This window comes from Phocoena phocoena, chromosome 11 (genome assembly GCF_963924675.1).
Source record: "Phocoena phocoena chromosome 11, mPhoPho1.1, whole genome shotgun sequence".
Classification (NCBI taxonomy): Eukaryota; Metazoa; Chordata; class Mammalia; order Artiodactyla; family Phocoenidae; genus Phocoena; species Phocoena phocoena.
The window spans coordinates 71,392,310-71,412,225 of record NC_089229.1 but is presented as its reverse complement, the minus strand read 5'-3'; the positions used below and the strand labels follow the sequence as shown (position 1 = coordinate 71,412,225).

The 19,916-nt window shown below is 32.2% G+C and overlaps 1 protein-coding gene across 1 annotated transcript in view; it reads left to right on the top strand.

Annotated features, from left to right (window-relative positions):
- The window catches only part of CNTN1 (contactin 1), a 230,812-nt gene that overhangs the window by 17,600 nt on the left and 193,296 nt on the right, over window positions 1-19,916 (top strand). The gene's annotated exons all lie outside the window — the stretch shown is intronic.

Genomic DNA, 19,916 nt, shown 5'->3' with positions numbered 1-19,916 from the left:
TTGTAAAACAAGCAATTCTCCAGACACTAGCTGGGTATCCAAGAATTCAACTCAATTTTGACACTATCACCCTAGAGATAACATCAAATTCTAACCCTTTAATAACATTGTTGGCTCCTTTGGCAACCAGCCCCCATTCTCAGGTGCTTTCCAAAAGTCACCTTATTAATGTAGCAAAAGACACCTGTATCACTTTCAACACATTGGAAATATCAGTTGTTTGGGGAGCTATGAGCCAGGAACTGTGGACAAAGACAAAATATAAATAAAAAATATATTTTGGCTATCTGAATGACCACATGTATATTTCTTACAAATCACGATTCCATAAAACTCTTTTCAAAATCAAGTGAACATAAAGGTAAAGGTTTACTCCCATACTCTGAATTCTATTCTATTGATTTATATGTCTATCATTATACCAGACTACACTGTCTTGATTACTGTTTATAGTAAATTTGAAATTTGGAACTATGAATTCACCAACTTTGTGCTTATTTTCACTGTTCCTTTGACTATTCTGGGTCCTTTGGATTTCCATATTAATTTTAAGATTGACTTGTCAAATTCTGTGGAAAAGCCAGATGGGATCTTGAAAGGGATCACATTCAATCTGTAGAACACTTTGGGGAATATTGACGTCTTAAAGATGTTAAGACTTCTGATCCTCAAAAACAAGATGGGTATCCTTTATTTTATGTCTTCTTTAGTTTCTTAAACAATGTTTTGTAATTTTCAATGTAAAATTTTTACACTTTTGTTAATTTATACCTAAGTATATTATTCTTCTTGATGTTATTATAAATGTAACTGTTCAAATTTCATTTTCAGTGGTGATTGATTTTTGTATGTTGACCTTGTATTCTGCACCCTTGCTGAACTCATCTATTAATTCTATAGCTTTTTAAAATTGGGTTCCTTGAGATTTTCTGTGTATAAGATCATTCATTTGCAAACAGAGAAATACTGCTAGTTTTACTTCTTCCTTTACAATCTTTTTTTTTTTTTTTTTTTTTTGGTCTAATTGCCCTGGCTAGAACCTTGACCAAAATATTCAACAGAAGTGACAAGAGCAGACATCCTTGTCTTGTTCCTAATCTCAAAGGGAAAACATTTCAATCCTTCATCATTAATATGATGTTAGCAGTGTTAAAATGTAATATTAATCATTACAGTAATATATAAGCAGTAATATGATTCATAGCTGCCCTTTACAAATTGAAAAGTTCCTGGCTATTCCCAGTTAATTGAACATTATTATTGTAAAAGGTGTTGGGTTTTCTCAAGTGTTTTTTTCTGTGCCTTTTGAATTGATCATGTGGTTTTGTTCTTTAGTATATTAATAGGATGTATTGTATCTATTGATATTTTAAACCAACCTGCATTCCTGGGAAAAATCCCACTTAGTTATGATGTATAATCCTTTCTATATATTGCTGGATTCATTTTGTTAGTATTTTGTTGATAGTTTTTACATTTAAGGGTCACATTGTTTCTTTTCACATCTCATACATTTTTGTTGGTAACTGGACAATTTAGATAATAATATTATAGCAACTCTGGATACCAATCCCCCCTATCAGGAGGTTGTTACTGTTGTTGTTTGGATTTTGGGGGACATTTGTTTATTTTTTTAATGATTTGGTTGAAATAGTCTGTGAAATCTACTTCTGTGCAGAATTGATTAAAAGGCCAAACTTAAAAGGTGTATATACACATCTGCCCCAATCCCAAATGCCAGAATTCACACACATGACCCAAACTTAGCTGCCAGAGGCACTGGGAAAGCTAGAGAATTAGTGTTATTTGGTGAACGCCAACAATCTCTGCCACAGTCCAATCTTCCAGTCATCCTTTTCCACACACGTGTGCCCATTACCCTCTTCTCTGGGGGATTCCATCCAAAATTACTGCATCCAGTTCAAAATACAGGAACTCTCAGGTCAGCATATGCATCTGCTTGGTCTACTGATCTGAAAAATAAAAAGACAAGGTCTTTCTGCCCTCCTCTGCATTCATAAATGCACCTAGTATAAACAGTGCGGTGGGAGCAGAAAAAGTATAACCACATGTACCATTCAGAAAATGGAAGCCTGGATAACATACAAAGATGACTTGCCTACAGAAATGTGGTGACTGGACAATTTGTGCAGTCTCTCTGCCCTGGAAATGGGGAGAGTTCCCTGATGACTCATGCTCTGCTGTCCAGAAGAAAATTTCTTGTCTGTTTTCCTTTCTGGACCCTTGCTCTGCCCTCTTCCTCTTCCTCATTGAGTGCACGTTTTGGAGTCATACCGTTGGGGAATCTACAAAACATTCATAGTTTATGGACAGTTTGGTTTAGGTTTTCAAATTCAGAAACTTTGCTGGCATGAGTTCTTAGAATCTTTGGAACAAAATTCTCTCCACAATTTTAGTAAGACCTGATGTTTTACTTCTGGTTTGACCATGTTCTAGTAAACACACCTCAAAATATTTTCTAAACATTGTTCTGAAATCTGATTTATTTTTTTCCCTTTATCATATACTTCCTTCATCTGCCTATCAACTCTATGGCAGCTACCAAGGGTATCTAGAACAATTGATGCAAAGGCCACACCCTTAATCAAGCTTTTCTCTGCTCTATTTAAATGAGTTTTCCTGGGCCTTTGTCATTTAAAACCTGTTTTATTATTTTATCTTATCATTTGGTATCTACAAGCATTTGTCTTTTTCAACCCTGAAAGACTATTCATTTCTGGACTTACTCTATTCCTTTATATTCCTCTTGCAAATTGACAAGTTGTTTCCTGAGCTAATTTATTTTTGATAATACTTAGCCAAACACAACCAGCAATAATCAACACTCACTACAAGACTTTATATGCTAAACCAGTACTCATGTGATCTGCTTCCCAGGATTCTGCAAGAAACATCTTTACCAAAATTTGCCATTGCTTAACATGAATCAAGGTCTTTCTAGCATCCAATATTAGCTTCCCCACTACTCACAATCTGACCATTATACTCTTGTCTCACACTTTAGGATGAGTTTTGAATTTGCAGCAGCATCCCTCTTTAAGGTACCAATTTCTTTATTAGTCAAACATGTTAAACTATGCTGTAGCTATAAACAATCTAAATATCTGTTTTAACCTAAAAGGCTTATTTACTCACATCACATCTGTTACTTTGCCATTTGGAATATGTGGCCTCAAAAGGCCACTGTGTTAGGGAGAGAGATGGCTAGAGAATTTTAAGAGCCAGGCTTAGAAAAAGGCCTTATGCCATTGCTATCTACATTTCGTTGGCCAAAAGCAGCCATAAGGCTCTAAACTTATAAATGCAGAAGAGAAGAGCAAAAAGATAGTGTTTGTAGTCTCTGCCAATTATTAAAACATTTTATCATCATAAAATCAATATGAACCTACTATTTTACCAAAGCCTTCTTTCAAGCACAGTACTGTCAAGCACAGTACTGAGTTTCTAATCTATTCATTAATTAATGCTTTTATTTAAAAAAAAAAATTTAGCACATACAATATGCTTAGAACAATAGAATCACTTAGAAAATGAAGATAAGGAGTACTGGGGACAGACATATAAATAATCAGAAGGTAATGTAATATGTACAGCATTATCCAAAATGCTAGAGGGATACAAGAAGAGACAGTGTTTAACTTTGCCTTGGGCTATTGGAGAAGTTCAGGTTTTAATTCTCAGAGTCAAAAGAAGTGACACATGAATCCTGTCTTTCTGGATAGAGAAAGAATAATGGCCTTCCAGGCTGAAAATAATTGTGGTCTAGTCAGATTTTAAAACAATGAATCAAGTTAAATTTTAGTTGCTCTTGAATGGATCATGTTCTTGATTGTGCAGTTATGAATCACTTGTATATACTTAATAGCAGCTCCATGCATCTAATTATAATTATCCTATAAAGCTTAAATGAATTTCCCTAGTCACCTTGATTAGAGCATATAGAAATATGTGAGTGTTTTAAAAAGATTAGTCGTTTGTAGAAGCCTAGTAATGAAGATCAACATATTCAAAATTTATTTTCTTCTAATTTGTATTTTGCTTTTTGTTAAATATTTAATAATATATAAAGGATCAATGCTGGCTTCTTTATGTAAAGGGAGAGAAGAGTAGAGGTGGCCTTTCTGGATTTATTTATTTATTTATTATAATTATTTTTTCTTGGTGATATCATTGGTGGTACTTTTATGTTCGCTTTAGTATGAATAGAAATAACTTTGGATTATTTCTTAACTTCAAACATTATGAGACTTGTAATTTATGGCTTTGCCTTTATTAATACCTACCGGAAAAATTACCCACTTTGAGGAATTAAAAGTTTCATTGAGCAAAAGTCACAACTTATTAAGGTTTTTTACATTCCATTCTTTCTTGAGATAATGGCTCCTGTTTCCTTTGTTAGTTTTTATTTATAATGTAATTCCTTTCTTCCAGTAGATAAGATCTTTATCTCCATAAACCAAAATAACTGTCCTCATTGAAATTTTATATTAATTAGTAGGTGGTCATTTGAATGCTAACTTTTCTTTATACAGAAGCCATTAAGATTTTATGGTTTTTTTTTTTAACATCTTTATTGGAGTATAATTGCTTTACAATGGTGTGTTAGTTTCTGCTTTATAACAAAGTGAATCAGCTATACATATACATATATCCCCATATCTCCTCCCTCTTACATTAAGCTTTTAATTGGGACAGATATTTGTAATTCATAAGTAAAATTTCAAAGCAAAGCCTATGATCTAATTTGTTAAACAGGATTACAGAGTGTATCTATTTCTATTATTATTGACATTTGAAGGAACTTTGAAAGTTATCTACCCCACCTTCCTTTCAAAGTAATATCTTACATAGTGCCCGCTGATTATGCCAAGGTACTTAGTGACATAAATATTTTTAAGCCCTGTTATCGTGAGGTCACAGGCTTCAGCAGCTATCATTGACATGCTGAACTGTGAAGAGATCAAGTGGAAAATTGTATTTCCTTTGTGTAATGTGTGTACATTATATATGGAGAATTTAAGATTTTTTTTAAAAAATTGGGCCTTTGAGAAGTGATTAGGTCAGTGATCAAAAAGCCCTCACAAACGTGATTAGCGCCCTTATAGAAGAGGCAATAGGAAGCTCTCTTTCGCTTTCCACCATGTGAGGACTCAACAAAAAGATCACCATCTATGAGCCAGGAAGTGAGATTTACCAGACACCAAATCTACCAGTGCCTTAATCTTGGACTTCCTAGCCTCCAGAATTGTGAGAAATAAATTTCTGTTGTTTATAAGGCACCCAGTCTATGTTATAGTAGTCCAAATGGACTAAGACATCATTCATCTCCAAATATCTTCAAATAATTCAATGATTCCAATACTTTCTATGCTTGCCTTATTTAAATATGGCAATACACATAGAGATATTGCCACAAATCAGTCAATCAAAGCAAAATATGTGGAACATTTCTAACCACATCTAACTCAAATTCATCTTTTAAATTAAGAAGGGTAAATCCATATAGAGAAATCTATAATTTTAATTCATCCAATTAATAGACCAGAGAGTGTTCAAGTAACCAAAGATTGGTCTGCATTAAAATAAAAATTGTAAACAACAAGGTCTTACTGTGTAGCACAGGGAACTATATTCAATATCATGTGATAAACCATAATGGAAAAGAATATATATATATATATAAAAGAATGTCTATATGTGTATAACTGAGTCACTGTGCTGTACAGCAGAGATTGGCACAACATTATAAATCAACTATACTTCAATTAAAAGAGTTATATTAAAAAAATGGTAGTTTAAACCTAATTTCTAAAATAGGTCAGGGTATAATTCAGAGAGAATGTGAATGCTGTGTAAGTGAAAACTAGAGAATCTGAGGATTGTGTAGCCAACTACAAGGGATGTGTAATTATTTTACACAGGATTTATTTTAATCTATCAAATTCAGAAATGTCAGTGAAATGATAAATATTTCATGTATTTTTACTGGTAAGAATTTTAGATTTTTCTCTGGTTTGTATTATTTGTTTGTTTGTTACCCCATCCATCTTCAGCATTAATATCTTCTAAAGGGCACCTACTTTCTTGTTCATTTGCTGTAAGGATTAAATAAGTTAATTATGTGAAATACTTCAGATATACAAAAGCTATAAAGAGAATATAATACATATCAAAGTATTCATGGTGAAACTGAAAAGATAGAGCATTATAAATCATTTGAAACATAAACGTATTCATCCCTAACTACATTCACCTCTTATCTTCTGCAGATATAGCTATTTTAAAAATTTCAATATTTATCCTTCTCATGCATGCTTGTATTCATTTACTACAGGGGTATAAATTATTAAACAATATATGGAAATGGTTTCAAATTTTATAATGACTAAGTCCAACTATATTCAGTACCCCAGCTTTTAATGATAAATATTACGTTTGTGTAAATCATCAGAATTATTATATGAAGTTCTGGCTCCTTTAATTTCACTACTTTCTAGTATTCTATTTCATGAATGAAACAAATTTCTTCATCTGTTCTCTTACTGATGTATATTTATATTTGTTTTCAAAATTTTACTCTTTCATAAACTGCTACAGAAATAATAAAATTATGAAAGTAATTTAAACCCTTTTCTCATACTTACTATGTTTTAACCACTGTTCTAAGTAATTTACATATATTAAATCATTTAGTTCCACGGCAGTTTTTTAAGTATTAATATTTTATACCACATACATATGAGGAAACTGAGTCAACATCACAGAACTAGTATATGATGTTGCTAGAAATCAAATGAGACAATTTTGCTCAAGAGTCAGTTCTCTTAACCATATAGCACTTTAGGCACACAAGTGAGAGCAGGTCTAAGACTGGCTCTCCGTCCTGTCTGCAAGTTAGAATCATCTAGATGCTTAATTAAAAAGGACATGTGCCCAGTCCTCTCTCTGGATCAGTTGACTCAAAATCGCTCGGGTTAGGATCTGTAGATAAATAGTTTTTAGTCTTATTTTAAATTAAATTTTTATTTTGAGATAATTGTAAGTTTACATGCAGTTGTAAAAATATAATACAGAGCAATCCCATGGACCATTTACCCAGTTTCCCTCAATGATAAAATCTTGCAAAACTATAGTACAGTATCACAACCAGGATTGACATTAATAGTGTCAAGATACAAACATTTCCATCACAACGAAGATCCCTCGTATTGCTCACCTATAGCCACACCCATTTCCATCCCACTGACTCCCCTCTTAAGCCTGGGCAACTCTGTTCTCCATTTCTATAATTCAGTCATTTCAAGAATATTATGTAAATGAATTATACAATATATAACCACTTGGAATTGAGTTTTTTCACTTAGCATAATTGTCTGAATATTCATCCAGGTTGTTGCCTGTATCAAAATAGCTTGTTCCTCTTTAATTGCTAGTGGTTTTTCATGGTATGGATGCGCTGCGGTTTGTTTGGTTTAACCATTCACCTGTTGAAGGACATCTCCATCATTTCTAGTTTTTTGGCTGTTACATATAAAACTGTTATGAATATTCATTTATAAGTTTTGCTTGAGCATATATTTGCATTCCTCTGGGATAAATGCCCAGGAATACAACTGCTGGGTCATATAGTAGTTATGTGTTTAATTTTTTAACTTCTGAATAGCCCTCATGTGAGTATTTTCATAGTTTCTCATAATTTGGGTATCATTGTGCTAGGGTTTATACCTAGGAGTGACATTTCTAGGGCATAGGGCATATACATTTTCAACTTTACTAGAATTTGACAAATTGGCTTCCAAAGTGAAAGTGACCATTTATATTCCTGTGTGTGAATCTGTTGCTCACTCCTCACCATCACCTGGTATTTTCAAAATCTTAAAATGTTTGCAGATTGAAGAGTGTTTAATGACATTTTACTATGGTTTTGTTTTGCACCAATCTACTAGTGAGATTAAACATCTTTATATACATTTATCAACTTTGCAGCTTTTTCTAAGCTTCCTGGTCAAAGTCTCTGCCCAATTGTCTATTTCTTTTCTCTTTTGTATTTTTCTATACTAATTAGTGTGACTTTTTTAACATATTCTGGACATGAAACTTTAATTAGTTATATGAATTGCAAATAGGTTCCTCTGAGCTGTGACTTGTTTTTATTTTTCTATTTTGTTCATGGTGTCTTTTGATGAATAGAAGTTTGTGGTTTTTTTTTTTTTTTTAACATAGCCAAATTTATAATCTCTTTTCATTGTGATTTGTGCTTTTATTTCTTTAAAAAAATTATTTCCCCTTATGAGGTCATAAGTATCTTTCTATATTTTTCTGGAAGTTTTATGCTTCAAACGTATTTAAAGAAAAATTAAAAGAAAATTAAACGTGGAATTAATGTGAGGTTAGGCTAATCATCCATTGCTTGGATCATCAGTTGTCCCAGCTCCCAATTATTAAATGATCCTTCTTTCCCCTACTAGTTGCAGGAATATTTCTATCATTGATCAGGTCTCCTTGTATGGTGGGTCTGCTTATGGACTTTTTATTTGGTTCTGTTGGCTTGTTATTCCACCCTGGCACTGTTACTATGTTGACTTAATTCTTATAATATTATAATAAATCATGGATATGCTGAAGTAAGGACCCCACTTATTTCTTTTATTTTTACTGGATTATAATTGCTCTACAATGTTGTGTTAGTATCTGCTGCACAACGAAGTGAATCAGCCATATTCATACACACATCCCCTCCCTCTTGGAGCTCCCTCCCCCCATCCCACCCAACTAGGCCATCACAGAGCATCGAGCTGAGCTCCCTGTGCTATACAGCAGGTTCCCACTAGCTACCTATTTTACACATAATAGTGTATTTATGTCAAACCTAATCTCCCAGTTCATCCCACCCTCCCCTTCCCCCACCATGTCCACATGTTTGTTCTCTACACCTGCCTTTCTATTCCTGCCCTGCAAATAGGTACATCTGTACCATTTTTCTAGATTCCATATATATGTGTTAATATATGATATTTGCTTTTCTCTTTCTGACTTACTTCACTCTGTATGACAGACTCTAGGTCCATCCACATCTCTACAAATGACCCAACTTCATTTCTTTTTATGGCTAATATTCCATTATATATAGGTACCACAACTTCTTTATCCATTCATCTGTTGATGGACATTTATGGAGGTTCCTTAAAAAACTAAAAATAGAACTACCATATGACCCAACAATCCCACTACTGGGCATATACCCTGAGAAAACCATAATTCAAAAAGACACATGTACCCCAATGTTCACTGCAGCACAATTTACAATACTAATTTCTTTTTCAAAATTGTTTTGAGTATTCTTAGTTGTTTGATCTTTAACATAGGTTTTAAAATCATCTTACTACATTCTCTACTAAATAGTGTTGATATTTTGACTGGAATTGTACTGCAATTACAGACTAATTTGTGAGAAAATTGAAATCTTTAATATATTGAGTTTTCCTATCCAAGAACATTTAATACTAACTCTAAATTTAAATGAGCTCTTCTCCAAACTCTTTTAGAAAAGTTTGCAATTTTCTCCAGAAAGGTTTCACACTACTTTTGTAAAAATATTATCCTAGATGTATAATAGTTTTTTTGTTAATGTAAATATTATTTTTATGACATTTAACTACTTGCTGCTTGTCTATAGGATTGCAACTAATTTATATATTTGATCTTATAGAAAAATTGCTGTACTATTATTAGCTATAGTTAGTAATTTTTGTTTTAGATATTTTTTTGTAGACAGTCATACTCTGAATAATGACGGCACTCTTTCATCCTTTCTAGTTCTTCTATCTTTTATTTTTTTCTGACCTAATGGCTCAAGTCTCAAATATAAAGTTGCATAGAAGGCGTAGAAGCAGACATCCTGACTTATTCTTGACATTATTCTTGACATATCTTGACAAAAAAATTATGTTAATTCACCAACCTCTTTCTTTGATCACACTTGAAGGTAAAATACAGTGTCTATCTCAAGGTAAAATTAAGTTTTTTTACTCTGAGGATGTTTTTTTTATAACCAACCTTTTATTTTTAATTTTGAGTATAAATGTTATTTCTAAGATCTTGGAAAACATGAAATAGCCACAGGTTAAATACTGCTAGCATGGGCTTCCCTGGGGGTGCAGTAGTTGGGGGTCTGCCTGCCAATGCAGGGGACATGGGTTCGAGCCCTGGTCTGGGAAGATCCTACATGCCACGGAGCAGCTGAGCCCATGTGCCACAACTGCTAAGCCTGCACACTTAGATCCTGTGCTGCACAGCAGGAGAGGCCACCGCAGTGAGAAGCTCACGCACCACAGCGAAGAGTGGCCCCCACTCGCTGCAACTAGGAAGGGCCCGCGCACAGCAACGAAGGACCAACGCAGCCAAAAATAAAAATACATAAAATAAAATAAATGTTAAAAAATGTTAAAAAAATACTGCTAGCATTAGTTAGTGAAAAAACAGAACTTACTGTTTAAGGTTTTCTAATTGATGATGCATACTACTACTTTAGTAGGAAATTAATATCATTATTCATTCACTTTCCTACCTTTGTTTTCTAGATATAGCAGATGAGAGAAAAAACAATCTAAATGCTTAAGCAGTGTTCACTCTCCTACAGCCAAATTAAAGGAAGTTATTTTTCTAATAATATGTTCATTGACTTGAAATCAAAATAATAGGGATGCTTTGAAGAAAAAAAAAACACTTTTTAGAGTAAACTGAATATAAAATGACATTTAAACTTTATAGAATCTCATGGAAAACTTGAATAGCATTGAATGATATTCACATCCTAGAAACACGTATTATCTTCTGCTAAATTTGACTAATCCATCAATATAGCCACCTTTATTCTCAAAGTTTTTTTTTATTTTTTATGACACTAGAGCCAACAAAAATAAAGCATAATGCCATAGTATGGGAAATATAATTAAATTATCACAGAAATTTTAAAAATTTATTACAGTTATTTAAATATTTTAATATGTCTATTCCTATACCAAAACATTTCCTACTAAGTATATGAACTGAACATATATTCGCTGTTAGCTTTTCTTTTCCTACCTGCTGCAAACAGAGATTTCTCTGCTTTGTCAAGACAGAAACATAATTGTATTATCTTCCTCTATAGGAAACGTATTATTTTCCTCTTTTAACAAAACTTTAATAGAAGAGCTTTGTGATGCTATCATTTTCATGAGTTTAGTCTATTTATAAAGGAACTGATAAATCCAATGTGTTTGCTTCTGTGCATTATTTTTCTTGAAAATTTAGCCTAGATAATTATGAACTATTTACTTATATAAAATGTTTTGAAACCTAAAATTTCAAGTGTATCTTAATTTTCTATTGAAATTTAATCACCTGGTTTTGAGTTGCTCTAAGAACTGAATTTCACCAATATAGTTGTGAATGTGAATTCTCTTTTTTTGTGACCTTGTTATCATGACAACTTCACTTGTTTCCCTTTCACCAGCCCTCATCTGCCAATGTGCCATGATAGTTACCCTAACATTTAAGTTTAACTCTCCTGCTTTGGGATCAGTGAAGGTCAGGGATATTTAATCAGAATTTTCCATGTGAAAGTTGAAACTTTATACCTTGAGTATCCTTGCAATTGCTACTGTGCCTTTAGTAACTATTCCAGGTTAATAGGTAAAATGATGTGTTCAATTAAATAGACTTATGAATGATTAACAAATACAACCACACCATCTTGCTATAATTCTTTAAAATTTTAATTTTAATCAAACACTGGTTTTTCACCCCAGAATTTCTTTTTGTGAAAGAATGAAAGTGAGAAAACTAAACATGTTTTTAAGTCTTTCCATTCAAAGGAAGAAATCATCTTAATCTTTATGAAGTTGTCATGGTTAATGCACTTTCTATCAGTTAATGAGATTTGTTCACACTATTTAGCTTCCTGTGAGATTTCTTAGGTTATTTATTTTGTACTCCATCTAAAATTAATATGAAAAAAAATCAACATGACTGGGGACTCTGAAGGTTGCTAAGGTCAGAACTCTCAGCCTTGGTTTATTCAGAGATTGATTAATAACTAACTGTGCCTTGGAGTTGGCTCATGTGCAGGAATTAAATCAATGTAATGGTTTTTCAAGTTGAGATTTTAAAGTACCAAGATGATCTTAATTACATATATTAAATCACTTATCAAATATTATACACAGCACATTTTGCCCTTTTCTTCATCTAATTAGTATTTTATTTACTATTTCTCTAAAAGATTTTCTTATATTCTCCCCACAATAAAGAAAGTTCCATTTCTCTGGTATATGTTCTTTGGAATCTCTTAGCTTATTAAAAAATTCTGAGAAAACAACAAAGATCCTGCTGCTAGAAGAAATAACAGATATGGGATTCCCAAGAAGAAAAATAGTTTATGTCACCCCCAGAGTGTTTCTCTTCTCCTCTCTCCTTTCTTTACATTTATGCAAAATAAATCCAAGGGTTGGAGATTAAGAGCAAGAGGAGAAAATCAGGAAAGGAGTGAGAAGTTTAGAATTGAGGAAGCGACTAGTGTTACCACCCCAAAATAACAAGACATATGTTCCAGGAAGCAGGAAGGGATATAGAGAAACTAGCTGAAGGATGGACTAAGAGAATCTTGTCAGTCTTGTTCTTGATTTCCCATGTATAGGAGGAAAATAGAGTTTCCTATAATAAGAGAGAATAAGGGTCATAGAGATACATAATTTTTTGTTAAAATTAATTCTACATATATTGTGACTTTTACCTTGAATACAACTTTATTTCATGGTTTGTTCATCTGTTGGGAATTTTCAATTTTGTAACAAGAAAAAGAAAAAAAAAACAGTTAACTCTGTAGAAGCAAGAAATTCTTAGTGATAGTTGTATGCTATATGAAAATAAATAGGATTATCATCAAATAAACTGAATACAGATTGTAAAAATACCTGTAATTATACCTGTGCTCTGGGGAGCTAATATATGTAAGGAACACAGTGTAATACAGAGTGTTCTCCTTAGGAACAAATTTACTTGGGGTGAGAAGTATTCAGAGATAAAGTAAAATTTATGCAATAGAGAGATAAGACAGAATAGCAATAAAGAAAAGGCAAATTATTTAGCTATTGCATACTGAGCATATTCATTAATTCAACAACTATTTGTTGTTGAGTATCAAAAAATCCAGAGTCAACTAGATTTTAGAGGTTGAAAGATCATTGTGAGTTATAGGATTTAGGAAGTCTTTTAGGAGAAGAATTATCTTTTTCTGAGTTCTTATGGGTAGGTTGGTTAGAAGAAGAAGTGGGAGAGCATTCTTTCTGAGTATGTATACATTTACTGAGTAAAGCAAATTCATTGCATTCTCAGGGCTTAGTAGCAGTAAATTACTTTGGCTAGAATGCAGTGTACAAATAGATTTGTGTTAAAATAGAAGTGAAAGTTCTAGAAAAGACAGATTTTAATCACTAGCCAGGACATTTACAATTGGTGTTATGGGCAAAAATGAATCTACTCTTAAGCAAGTAATTGGCATCGTGAAAGAGTGTGCATCACTTAGAACAGAAAACCCAACTACAGTTGACTGAAGAAGGGGTTTGTCTGGAACATATCACTGAAAAATTCAGAGGTAAACAGGGCTTCAGGAATATCTTGGGAGTAATTTAATTAGGAGTTAGTTTTTATCCTTGTCTTGACATTGTTTTCATTCTCAGGCTCCATATCGTAATTTCCTTCAGTTTTAGGCTCACATCCTCCCAGGATTAAGTCCAGTAGAAAAGAGAGATAAATATCTAACTCCTGAATAATGTTACTGTATTTTATGCTTGAAACTTCTAGAGTCACAAACTTATCTTTGAGCCAATCATCGTGGCTAAAAGGACAGAATTATATAGATTTACCAGGTGTGGGTCACAGACCTATTCTTGAACCATACCTCCTGTGAATAAAATCATTCAATAATTCATTATTATGAGTGATTGGGCATAGAGCCTGTGTACCATCCCCACTTCCACATGAATCAGAATCAAGAAAGGCTTGTTTCTCAGAGCAAATTTCTTCTTGAGGGAGAGAGGGAGAATGGAATGTGAATTTTGGTGCCAAAATACCACTCCAGGATGTTGTTGTAGAGTGGACTGGAAGAAAGAAAGCCCCCAAACAGGAAGACCAAATACCATTGACATAAATTATATGAATCCAATCTATATAAATTGGAATGGAAAGGGTAATATCAATATGCAAAAATTTTCAAGGATGACTTGGTATAACTCGTTAATTGATTAGCTACCGGTGGTGATGAAGGTGGTGGTGGTGATGGTAATGATGATGATGATGATGGTTAGCTTGTTGATCCATTAGCTGTTCCAATAATTGGTATTTTCATAGTTATACATGATTTAGAGTTATACTATAGCCCAGAGGTTCCCAAACCTTTTCAAATTACAGCAGCCTTAATATCTGAGTCATTTTTTGTATGTTATCCCTACACCAAAATAAATACCTAAGAGATCTGTTTAATAAGTATTTAGGTCTGAGAAATAATATGGTTGGGTTTCACTCCAAAAATTTTAAATGCCCCGTGGGTCCCTTCTTTTTTGAACCATAGCTATAGTTATTGACTTACAAAAGTGTTTCATTACTTCTTAAGAGTAATCAGGAAATCAAAATTAGATAGTACAAGAGTTTCACAGATACTAGTTGAGTAACATTGTGTATAAAGGAGTATCAAACTCACTTATGCAGATCTTAAGTAGGTAATAGGTATATAAACTTTTGTCCAATTTTTTTCCCAGTTTAAGTTCTGATTAATGAAGTATGATTAGAAAGTAAAAATTGATAAAACTAATTTTACAAATAAGGCATTTGTAGTTGGAGAAGAAATTGATTTCCTTTCTATATAGTCTAGACAATTTTGCCCCCCTTTGCAAAGTGTGATTTGTTTTGGGACATGTGAAGTTATTTTTATGCCATTTATAACTTATTGTAAGTTATCAGAGAACAGTTTTCTGTTGGGAATAGATAAAGGATAGGAGGATGGAGCCTCATTACAACGGGCAACAAGTAGTGAGATAAAGAGGCACAAGGACAGGAAAGATACACAGAAGTAGAGTAAGAATAACTTATGAGTAGGCTGGGTCATTTCTTAGTTTTCTAAGAGTTAACCTTGATTATGATTGGATAAGGCAAGAGAAGAGCCAAGTAAGTATCAGGAAAATAGGCATACAGAATGATATATAGAGAACAAGTTGAACTGACAAGCATTTTTAAACCCTTTAAACTCTCTTAGTGATTCCTTTTGATTATTTAAACACATGAGTTAAATAAACCTCATCAGTTTATTTGTGTCCCTTCTTAATTTGATTCAAAGACTATTACATATGAGAAGAAACGTCATTAACAACAATAAAAGTAGACAATTCTAAAGCATTGTAGAGTGAAAATAAATGGTGTAGTGTCCCAGATGATTTTTGTTTTCAATTCACTTTCCTAAAGAGTTCTCTAACAGACTGGCTGGAATGTGCAACCCAGAAAACTGAGTAATATGAACACTGTTATAGATCTTCTCTCTTCTAAGACCACTGGATCTAAACCTATCAGAGGAAACAATGTCATCTGGACCTCTTTCTCCTATTGCTCACCCCTTAGGATCTGTGCCACATTTAATTGTATGTTAGGGCTCAAAATAATATTCCATCTTCAATAAACCTATGTGCTATGGACACTTTTCTATAGTCAATATAAATATTAACACACAGTTGCACACATAATCTCCTTTTAAAATGCTTTGAATTTAACATACTCCATATTTAGTATAAGTAAAATAGTTTATAGTAAAATGAAGACATTTTAAAACTATTTCTTACTTGCTTTTAACATATGAGGCATTGATTTTTTTATTTGGGGTTCTTTATTGTTTTATTATTTGAACTTTACATTTGACTAATTGTAGCAAATCTGTGTCTAAATTCATATACTTGAGATATGTCCTGGTATCATCTTTCACTCATTTTTTAAGAAACTTTATTCATCACTTACTAAATGCCTTGCACATTGTTAGGGAAACAAACACTGGTACTGTGAACACTGTAATAATGCAGTGGTTTTCAATCCAGGCTCTACTACATTACTATCACCTGGGGAGATTTTAGTCAAGCCTCACTCCAGAAGTAATAAGTTGGGTTTTGAACCCGGGCATTGGTATGTTTTAAAAGATTTCTAGGTGATTCTACCTTGCATTTAAGGTAGAGAGTGAGTGATCTAATGAGAAGGCTGATTTTTTAGGATCAGTGGCTATTTCAGGTCTTGAGAGAAAAACAATAACATAGTTATGGTTTCTGTGCTTTTTCAGTCCAAACCCTTGACAAAGAAAAGTGTTATTGAAATTATATAACTGTGAATGAAAAATTCAAATATATTCCCCCAAACTTAAAGCATTGTAGTATACCAAAGAGAATGCTAGTGATTACAGAATTGATATTCCTTTTCTCCCTTTGCAGCTGCCTACTAGCTTAATTCACATTGTTTATTCACATGATGAAAGAAATGTTTTTAGGCATTCTCCACAGAATATTGTGATAGATATGAAAAAGACACTCTGGCTTAAAGAATGTTGCTAAGTAACACAGTTTGCAGATGAAATGTCCTACAGAGCTGTCTATCATCCCATAACAAGAAAGTAAAGTGGTAGCATGTCCTGATTTTAAATGTAGAAAAATAATCTGTTAAAGTGTAACCAAAGGGAATCTGTTATAGTTTCATTTAAATAGTTTCATTTTGGAAATAGTTTTGGTTTATTTATGTTACACTGAAACTTCCAGATATTCTGTTTGTGTGTGTGTGTGTGTGTGTGTGTGTGTGTGTGTGTGTGTAAGGATAAAAATGTAAGCATATAATAATACTTTGTCAAAATAATCACTTTTAAAAGAAATACACATAAATGAAAAATAAACTCATCTTAATTTTTGCTTTAATAATAATTTTCTGACAATTAAAATAATATATCCTTTATCACAGGAAAATTTGGATATATGGAAACTATAAAGAAGATAAAGATCATCCATAATACTACCACATAGAAATAACCATATTTTGGGGTTACTTCTTCATACTTTATTTCCTCTAAATACTCAGTACATGTTAGCTAGGGTTTTTAAAGTTTTATTTTTCTTTTTTAAAGTATGTTCCCAAGAGAAAAACAAATATCATATATTAACGCATATATGTGGAACCTAGAAAAATGGTACGGATGAACCAGTTTGCAGGGCAGAAATAGAGACACAGATGTAGAGAACAAATGTATGGACACCAAGGGGGTGAAGTGGCAGGGGTGGTGATGGTGGTGAGATGAATTGGGAGATTGGGCTTGACATATATTCACTAATATGTATAAAATAGGTAACTAATAAGAACCTGCTGTATAAAAAAATAAATAAAATAAAATTCAAAAAAAACACAAAAAAATAAAGTATGTCCCCTGCCTTTTAGCAGATAAATTAATTTAATCCATTTACTTTTATTGTAATTTCTTATGTACCTTGATGTATTTCTACACTTATTTATTTATTTATTTTTTTACTGCCCATACTGTTTCTTTTCTCTTTTTTCTCCTTTCTTGCCTTCTATTTTATTTAAAGTCTTTTTGTACCTTGTATTTTTGAGGTCATACTCTATAATATTTACTTCTGCTTTTTCACATAATAGAATAAACTTTCTCTGATTCTGATTCTTATTATTATAAAGCACTTGCAAGCATAATTTTAAGGCCTCCCTAATATTTCATCATATTACCTTATCATAATGTAAATAACTCAAATTAATTATAATAGATTTCTCTGTAGAGAATCACTGTACCAAAATATCTGAACTATTTTAAAACTTTTAATATATAGTACAAAATTATTTTCTCAAAAGATTTTCTTAGTTACTACTTCTTGTAGCAATACAGGAAAATATCAATCATTGTATTTATTCCAACACTGAGTACTATTATTTTTAATGCTGTGAAAATTTGATCAAATTAAATATACATAGCATTTTAAAGAATTTGTATTTTTGATTAGTTTATTAGTCATTCATATTTAGTCTTTCATATACATTTGTAAACATGCTCTTTATCAATTTATCTATTGTGACATTAATAGTTTTTACCTCTGTTACTGTGGGTGCCTTATAGCTGAGTCTGTAATTTTTTGAAGCCTTTCCCATTTGTATTTTCACTTTTAAATTTCTTCATCCCTTTTTGTATATGCAATTTAAAAATTCTTCTTTGTGTTTTCTTCTAATCAGGGACTGCTACATTTATTTCCTTTTTCTATTAGCTTTTCAAAGTGGGTTTGATTTTTATATTTCAATATTTAATTCATCTGAGTTCATGTTGATGTATGAAGCAAGATTAGAACATTTACTGATTTTTCCATCTAGCTATCTGATTACCTAGTGCATTTTATTAAATCATATTTCATATCTTTATCTGTTAGTGCTTTTACAAATGGAAAATATAGCAGTATGAAATGTAAGCATGGTTTCAAACTCACTTCACTACTTGTTAACACCACCATTTGGGGCAATTTGCTTAATCTATGTGTCTCAGTTGTGTCATCCTGAAAATAAACACAAAGAAAAAGTATAAATCACAGGGATATTATGAGGGGTAAGTGATGTAATGTATCTAAAGTATTGGTACATAGTAAATGCTCAGAAAAATGCTATCTATTATGGAATCTGTTTATATTAGAATATCATCACACTTTTATTAATGGAGCTTTATTATAATTTTCTATCTGTTGATATTTTTCTCATTTTATTAGCCTTGGGAAACAATTTGGCACAGCATTTAAGTACATGGATTCTAGAGCTAGACTATCTGAGTGTGAATCTCAATATCCAAACTAATTAACTGTGTGACCTTAGGTAAATTACCTCACATCTTTGTGTTTTAATTTCTCTATTTGTAAAACTGAGATATTTATGGCATATATTTCAGAGATTTACTGTGGGGATTAAATGAGAATTAAATATGTTTAAAGTTGTTAGTGGTAAGTGTAATGGTAGCATTAGCTATTATTTGTTTCAAGATGTTCTTAATGACCTTTTCATCCATTTTTATTCTCTAATGAAATTGAGATATTCTGTGAAGTTCAGAGACATATCCTTTTTTTTTTTATTGAAATGTACAGTATTCTGGAAAATTTTAAAAATACTGAGTCTTCTTATCAGGGGAAATGGTATATTTCTTGAATTTTTCAGTGATTCTTTTAGATCTATTAATAGATATTTATAGCTTGTTATTATTCTTCACACTATTTATTAAGAGCATTACTAGGTAATTAATTATGTGTCCTTAATATTGTAAATAGTATCTATTTTTCTTATTTCTAAGTAGTTAATTGTTGGTACACAAGAAAACCATTGTTTGGTTTATATTTATCTTCTGCTTAACCGTTTTGCTGAACTCTCTTAATTGTAGTATTTCATTTAAATCCATTTTCTTTGCTATTCTGGCATATAATCATATTGTATGCAAATAATAGTTCTGCCTTTTCTAATTCTTGAAATCTGATTTTTACTTCATTTTAAACTGTATTTGCTTAAGCTTCCAGAATAGCGCTAAATTCATTGACCAAATATTCAATGGGCGTTTTCCATGTTTCAGATACGTGGATAGCACTTGGGATAAACCAACAGACAGCAAAGCCAAAGAGCTTGTCCTCATAAAACTTTAAATCTAATCCTGTGGTCTTAACATGGTATCAGTCTATCAAATGTTTTATGTGGGTTTACATTATTTAGAGAAGATGTTACATAGCCTCCATTAGATAATCAAGAGTTAATGGCCATAAGAAGTTTAAAACCATTAACCTTAATGTATAGCAACAAGTTGTAACCTTAGT